Here is an 8,247-nt window from a genome sequence, read left to right on the forward strand (position 1 = left end):
GGACAGAGAAGGGAAAGGGTCTCAAAAATCAGACTCCACGGTGATCCAGTCTTGCAGTGAAAGTTTGTTTGTGACCAAAGGGTGCATGTCCCCTATCATCCCTGCCAGACCTGAGTTTGTGAGACCAGATGATCAGTGCTTTAGAAAGGAGGACACTTATCAGTGCAGACCAGCCATGTTTTCTACCTCTGGAGAAGATGCAGGGAGGAAACAGAAATGGTGGAGGGAGCGGTCAGCCACCCCCCCGCAAAGTGAGGTCCGTGGGGTGTTTGGCTATCATGCACTTCCCCGAGAGGACAAGACAGGCCACTGGGGCCTGAAGCTTTGCCCTGCCTACCTGGCCTTAACAACCATGTCATTTTGTGTCTCTGACAGCTGAATAAAAAAAATCAAGAACCTACCATTAGAATGATTTCGGGGAAACCAAAATGAAATTCTCAAGAAGGAAAGGGAGGAGGCAGAATGGGAAGGAGGGTGAGGCTGCATGGGTTCCATGGGTTCCTGTTTCCTAAGCCCCAGCTTTCTTGATTCCCTAATTTAAGGAAGCCCAGGTAAGTTCTTAAAGATAATGTCATAAAACAAATAAATAAAATAAGCAAATATCAAAATCCCAATGGCTCTGTGACCTTATCCACATACATAGCTGTACAAAAACGCACGTATAATTTTGTCTACCCATCCACATTGAAGAAAATTCTCTTTTTTAAGGAAAAAGACCCCAAGTATTTGGATTTTCCACTAGAATAATGTTTTTATTGTAAAAATTTGGAGAAAATACTAAGAAGATGACTAAAGATAAAGGAAAATGAATCACCTGTAGCACGGCCATCAAAAAAGAAGGACTCGCCTGGTGGAAAAGACTGTGTGAAAAACAACAACAACAAAAACCCAAGACAAACAACAACAAACAACAAGGAGGAAAAAACAACTCCTCATTCTGAGGGCTGTTTGCAGAGGGGGCCCCTCGCGGGTGGGTCAGATCTTACGCAGATTTGACAGGGAATCCGGGAGTGAAGCGTACCTTTTCCTTCCCTTCTGAGCCTCTTGTCTCCTACATTAGGATGCCCACAAAGGTGCCAGAGGTGACACGAGCTCTTCACCGCAAACTCAGACAACATACTGAAAGGTCATGAGTGTGCGTCGTTTGAGTAAGGCTCCACAACTGGCCAGGTGTGGGGCAGGTCAGAGGAGGCTCGGGAAGGCACAGGGAAGGAGCAAGGCCCAGACGGAGGTGTGCAGAGTTCTCTGTGGAGCCCAAATGCCAAGTGTCTGGGTCAGAACGTGCTGATGCCCTTGGCTGAGTAAGTTGGGATTCCAAGCTCTGGCAGAGATGACCTCAGTCCCCGTCTGCCCCACAGATGATCGGGGGAGACCGGCTGCTGATCAGGGCAGAAAGGCGGCCATCTGGGCTCCCCACCACAAACCAGAGCAGTGTGGTGAGCACAGCAAATAGTTCTCCTCTTATTTCACGATGTGTACAGAGTGACGCTTGCTGAGGAAACCTCCACACGCGAGCAACTCATCTTTTTTTAACCCTCTTATCTAAACACTGTCACAAGCAGTCACACAAGCCCAGGACAGGGTTCATTCACTCCAAATGCATTGCCTGAGTGGCTGCAACATCACTGGACAGATGCTCAGCCGGCCTCTGCCCCATCCCAGAGGCCACACGGGGATCCAGCTGGGCACAGAAGTGGATTCCAGCCTCGTGGGGTTTGCTGGCCAGTGGGGGAGGTGGGCACTTAAGACGGAGGGTCGTGGCTGGTTAAAAAGTGGAGGGGAGGCTGCTCCAGATTAAAATAGGCATAAAAGGACTAGCAACCAAACGCAGCATACAGACTTGGATCCTGATTCGAACAAACCAATTCCGTAGGTCCTTTTGGAAACAATCCGGGAACTCTGAATACGGACAGACGAGACCAAAGAACTACTGCTCATTTTATTACATGCTATAATGGCAATGTGGTTACAAAAAAAAAAAAAAAAAAACATTCTTTTAAAAATAGATATATACTGGGAGTGCCTGGGTGGCTCAGTTGGTTAAGCGACTACCTTCAGCTCAGGTCATGATCCTGGAGTCCCAGGATCGAGTCCCGCATCGGGCTCCCTGCTCAGCAGGGAGTTTGCTTCTCCCTCTGACCCTCTTCCCTCTTGTGCTCTCTATCTCTCATTCTCTCTCTCTCAAATAAATAAATAAAATCTTAAAAAAATAAAAAAAATAAAAATAGATATATACTGGATTAGATAGGGGCAAAATGACATGGTATCAGAGATTTGCTTTAAAATACTTCAGGAAGAAAAGACAGAGAGGAGAAAAATGAGAGATGAAGCCAACCCGGCGTAATCTTGATGACTGTTGAAGCTAGATAATGAGTATATGGGGCTCATTATACTACTGTCTTTATTTTTGTGTTTGAAAATGTTCGTGGATATGGTAAAATAGAGGATGGCAGTACACTGTGGTGGACAGCTTAATGAAGACTGGTACAAAAGGCTAAGGGAATACGGAGCAAAGAGCAAGAAGGATTTGTAAGAACCAGGAAAGAAATCTGCTAAGTTTTGTGAGGGTTTTAAAAGCCATTTCATGGTGGGATGGGAAGCCATGTTCACAAAGAATTATAACAGAAGTTGGGGACTAGTGAGTGCTGCGAGGGAACGGGCCACACCACCCCTCCAGACTACAGAGCACAGCCACCAACCAGTTTTCCTGCTTCCTTCAGTCCTTAACTCACCACCTCAATCTCATTCATACAGACTGAGACCAGAAGCCTAGCTTCGTTGCTCACTAGCCATGTGAAGCAAGTGGAGGGGGGGGACTTTCAAACTTCCCCCGTCTCAGTCTCCTCATCTGTAAAATGGGGACAACCCCAGTTACTTCTTTGGAGGGCTAATGGGGGGACCTACTGATATAAAGAGTGAAAATTCCCCACATGATGAACAGTATTCCCTTCCCTGGCTCTTTAAACAACAGAGACTTTTAGCCCTGGCAGGACTTCTAAGATGAGCAGTGTTCAGCCCAAATTTTCTTGCGTCCATACCCTATCCCTCCAGCCAGAATGAAGGCTCTCCACCAAGAAGGCAGGACCTCTACCCTTCAAAAGCAGGGAGTGAAAGGAACAGGTCTGTGGTTGTTGACAGGCACACCCAGATGAGGATATGGACATGGGCAAAGAGAAGAAACACACCCCAATTACAGGCAGAGGAGGGTTACCCAACTGTTCCTTTGCTCCTTGCTGCTCCTGGGAATGGGCCTCCAATGAACACAGCTAAAACCAGCCTTAGTCCACAAGATGCTTTTTACTAAAGTACAACTGGTTGGTATTAGGCTAATCATGATTTTCTTTTAGAAGAGAGGGATGAGCGGAAAGCCAGAGCTCCAGGACTGAAGAAGGAAGGCAGTGCAGATAAGAGGATCTGGGGATCTCAATCGCCTTACAATCATAACTAGTATAGCTCAACAACTGGTCCCCTAAAACAAAACGAACAAAACCAGAATCAGATCTAAGGTAGAGGTTATTTCAGCTAATAGACCATCCTAGACCTTCCTAGACCATCCCAGAAACCAACTTTCAGAGGTGAGACCAAGTCAATGGCACAGGCAGGCTTCCTCCCCAGCCCGTCCCCCCCCCCAAACACCAGCAGGTCAAATCCCTCCCCAGTACAGCATGACCAATACCAGCCATTCATCCCTGACTAGGGGACAGAGTGAGCAAGTGGTCTGCAGGTTGAACAACCTGGGCTAACCAGGGTCAGTTCAAGTGCTTTGCCAAAGAAGCAGCCTCTGAATCTTTAGACAAAATCTTTTCAAAGGCCAGGAGGCTCCAATCAGCACAAGGGAGTGCCATGATCCTGCAGACATCATTTTCTAGAGCCACAGGGCAGCAGGAAGAACACTGAATATAGTTCTGGCAGAGCCTGGTCCAAATCCTGGCTCAGCCACTTTCTGTGTGACCTTGGGCACTTACGCTACCTGAGTCTGTTTCCCCACATCTAAAATGAGGAGGGCAAAACTGAGTGTTTGGATAATAACCATGAAATCTGCTGCAAAAGTGCCACAGGGCAGGACCTGTCTGTCCGTAGGCACGTAATAAATCTCTCTTCTGCCCAAAGGCAAGCTCTTCCTGCAAGGAGTCTTCAGAACATCAGTTGGGGCTGTCCTGGAGACTTGAGGCCCACTTGTTGGCCCCAGGAAGGGGACAAGAACTGAGCTGGTCCAGGTGCCAGGCACCCAGGCACATAAACACCAGAGGGCCAACCCACTGCTGGCTTTCTTTCCGAAGGACCTGCCCACAAGGGGGCCAACTAGTGACTTCACCGCCCCCCACCACCGCCTGAAACCACAGAAGACTTGAATGAGCAAGGGAGGCTGACAGCAAGAAGGTCCACACCTGCCACCCCAAGTCCCGCAAGGCAGGATGGCCCTCCAAATAAAAGCTGTTTTGGCCTTAAGAACCCAGGTTACAGAATTAACAATGTGGAAAGACGTACACGTTTACTCTGGTTTCAACACGCCTCTTCCCCATCCAGCAAAGGCTATGATTCCCAGCTCAGCCGGGAGGCTGACCTAGGATAAAGTTAACCCCACTTGCTCCAGTCCGGAAGCCAGGTCAGCGGTGGCAGACGCTGCCTGCAAGACCCCATTTCTTCCCAGAGCTAGTACGGACGACGACAACGAAGAGGGAGCCGCAGACGCCCCCGCCGCGGCTCCCAGGCCTGGGGTGCGCCTGGGCTGCTGGGGGGTACACGACAGACAGGACAGCGCCACAGTCGCCTGATCACCTCCACGCCCGGGCCCCAGACTCAGTCCCAATCCCAGCCCACAGGAGGCCAGGCCACTGACATTTGGCCCAACTTAACTTCCTGTTGTTAAGGAGGGAGAAGAACCGCGGCGAGTAGGGGAGCGCCCAGTGAAGAGCCGGGAAAGAGCGTGAACAGAGCGGAGCCCAAATTATGGGAAAGCAAAGTTTGGGAATGGTCTGCCCCGGTGGCATGCGGTACTGCGGGCGCGTCGCGCCCACTCCGTGTTGACGTTTGGGGATTTTCTCGGCTTAGAATTGCAGGGTTTGGGTGTTGGGGCGGAGTAGGAGGTAGTTCGGGGTACGGGTGGCAGGCTTTTATTGCATTCTAATCGATTCAGAGACCTATCGGGCAGCCCCGGCCTCCCCGGGCAGGGCCACCTGCTTGCCGGACGCCCCGCGGGGTGGGTTTGAAGCGAGAGATGCTGCGGCCGCACCTGACTGTCCCCAGCGCGGGCCAGGGCACAGAGTCCAGGCTCGGCTGCCACGGTCCCCGCCCGCCCTCCCTCCCCTCCCTCCCTGGAGCCCCGCACCCCACCCCCCTTACCGAGATCCGCTCCCGCCACCGAGCCTCGGGTCAGCTTCTGCCTTCGCCTCGGGCCGCGGACGCGGCGGTCAAGACCCGCAGGCGGCTTGCGGAGCTGGGAGCTAGGGAGGCAGCCCCGCGCAGCCTTAGCCAGGCGAGCGCCTGCAGTTCTGCGCCGCGCGGCTGACTGCGCTGGGGGCCGCCCCCATCGGCGGCGCGGCCAATGACAGAGCGGCCGGGGGCGCACCCCGCCCCCGACCCGAGGCCCGCGGCCAATGGCAGTGCGGCGCGGAGCCCACCCCCGCTCCACGCCCGCTCCGCCCCCACGGGGCCAGCTGTCACCGCGTCTGCCGGCGGGCGCACGTGGGCTGTAGCCGTGCCCTGAGTGCGGGGAGCCCCGGTACAGGTCTGAGACCAGCGGGAGGCCGATGAAGGCGGGGCGTAATGGTGCTGCTAGATGAAAACCTGGGTGCTAGTATCCTAGTGTCGGGGGAGAGGCAGGGGCTGGGCCTCAGGCTCCTTGGCCTGGGCAGCTGGAAAGCAAGCCTCAGCTTCCACTTTTGGAAGTGAGGGAGCAGCATGGCACTTCCTGTAACGGCTGTGGACCTCCCTCCTTGCTTTGGCTCTTGACCAGCCGGGCTTCAGCAAACGCCCTGTTAGCTGATAGGCTCTTCCCCTCACCTGGACCGGCCTTGCTTAGAACAACGCTGGTGGGAAGAGGGGCTGTAGTGCAGACCAGCCACGTGATCTTAGTCACATCACCTAAGCACCCTCTTCTCTTGACTGTCAAATGGCTGCCTTAATCTCTGCTCTGCCCACGCTCCTGGGTTGCCCATAAGCCCTCAGCCGCAGAGAGCACCATCCACAGAAAACACTGTGTGAACAGGTGGGGCCTAGTGAGGGGTGCCAAGCGGCTTTGTACACTGTAAATCCTACCAACAACTTGTGCAGACTGCCCCGGGTATAGCAGTGATCATGAACAGGGATCCCAGGGGCGGGAGCCATGTCTTACTTACCTCTGGAGCCCGGGCTCTTATCACCGGCTGGGCCCAATGCAGGCATCCACCAACGTTCTGGGAACTGAGCTGACCCAGGAGAGAACAGGCAAGCTTGGGCGGTGAGTAAAGAGTGTTGTGGCTCCAGGCTGCTGGAATTTCCACAGCTCCAGACCACCCTCTAGAGAGACTTTGTTCCCTTGCCAGGCATATACAAACAGAACAGCTTGCCCCCATCAAACCTGGGGCTTTCTTTGTTCTCTCTGCTCCTTACCAGGGGATCCTACTCCAGGCCTTTTGGGGTTTCCCAGGGATTGTCCTACCTGGTAGCTCTCTTAGCATCTTCAGAGTTCAATCAACTTCCTGTAGTTGAACTACAGCAAAAGCTGTCCCTGCTCAGTTTGTAGAAGTCAGCAGTGACTCCCAGATGGGCGGCTCTCCTCTTGACGGAACACTGCCTGCGATGCCCGTGGATGGAGTGGGCTCTGTGCACATTTTCTCAGTCCTGATGATGGCTCTGTAAGGTCTGTATCTTTGCTATTGTTCCCTTTAACAGATGTGGAAAGTGAGACTCAGTGAGGGAAAGTTAACTTTTCACGGTCACACGGTTAATAAGTAACAGGGTCAGAATTTGAGCCTAAAGCTCTGAACCCAGCCTCTGCATGCCTAACACTGTGCACTGGGGCTGCTATGGCCCTGCTCGCGGCTCAAGAACACTAGACAGGCCCCATCTACCTCTTTTTTTTTTTTTTAAGATTTTTATTTATCTATTTGACAGAGAGAGACACAGCGAGAGAGGGAACACAAGCAGGGGGAGTGGGAGAGGGAGAAGCAGGCTTCCCACAGAGCAGGGAGCCCGATGCGGGGCTCGATCCCAGGATCCTGGGACTACGACCCGAGCTGAAGGCAGCCGCTTAACGACTGAGCCACCCAGGCGCCCCTTCTATCTCTAAAGGAACTGCTCTGGAGCCTGACCTGCCCAAACATTCTGCTGAGCTCAGGCCTGGGCACTCTTAGGGCCAGGAGATGAGACCAGCATGGCCCTGCTTTATCTACAGACTGATACAGGAAACGCTAGATAGAGAGGAGCTTCGGGAAAGAGTGCTGCCTCTGCCCCCAGTGCAAAGCCTCACTGGACACAAGGCCTCTTCCTTCTGGCCTGGGTCTGAGGCAATCCTTTTGGGGATGGAGCTGGAGATAGTCATTCATTCAGTTCACAAATGCTACTGTGAGCTGGACACGGTTCCTGCGTTCATGTAACTTACAACACAGCTGATAAATAACCAGAAGTACAAGGGGCTATGGGAGCTCTATTCTTTATTACTTGTATCTTTTATAATTCCCATCACCTTATCTCTAGCACAATGTTCTCCAAGTTAAACACATTTAACTACTTCAGGAACACTTTGGGCCAACCAAGTTTTACAAAAACACTGCTCAGTATAGAAGTTCTAGTAGCTCAAAAACTAAAACTTAGCCCTGCCTTCCTAGGAGCTTTGCCTCTTCTCCCCCACCCAAACTTTTTGTTTTGTTTTGTTTTTCCCACCCCACCTTTTTAACTCAGGGGCTCAAGTAAGAAAGACCCTTGCTAGGTGAGCTTTTAGGGCAAGTTGGACGTTCATGGGGGCTAAGTGCATGGATGGAGATAATATCGCCTTGGGACCTCTCGAGCCAGGGCCCCTCACCTCCACACACAAGTTACCCTTCCCGGCCATCTCGCTGCGGGGTAGAGAGAAATGGGGGACAGGAGATGACAACCTCACCTCCTCTGGACATAGCAGCTACCATGGTATCTCCCACTGGACTGTGTGTCTGGGAGTTTATAAGACTAAGCTCTTCAAAGAGAAGGTCTTGCAAAGGTAGAACGGGCCATAGAGGAAATACCATCTGAGCCCCTCATTTAACAGATTAAAGAAATTTAAAAAACAAA

The 8,247-nt window shown here is 52.2% G+C and overlaps 1 protein-coding gene across 5 annotated transcripts in view; it reads right to left on the reverse strand.

Moving 5' to 3' along the window:
* The window catches only part of MICAL2 (microtubule associated monooxygenase, calponin and LIM domain containing 2), a 221,529-nt gene extending 216,047 nt beyond the window's left edge, over positions 1-5,482 (reverse strand). For all 5 annotated transcript variants that reach the window (XM_028116797.2, XM_028116796.2, XM_088018025.1 and 2 more), the window contains exon 1: positions 5,344-5,482. The gene's annotated coding sequence lies outside the window, so the exon portion shown is untranslated. The remainder of the gene's footprint in view (positions 1-5,343) is intronic.
* Positions 5,483-8,247: the final 2,765 nt, after the last annotated feature.

Source organism: Eumetopias jubatus, unplaced genomic scaffold (assembly GCF_037043125.1).
Source record: "Eumetopias jubatus isolate StellerSeaLion01/CBP00866 unplaced genomic scaffold, mEumJub1_p1.0 scaffold_13, whole genome shotgun sequence".
Taxonomy (NCBI): Eukaryota; Metazoa; Chordata; class Mammalia; order Carnivora; family Otariidae; genus Eumetopias; species Eumetopias jubatus.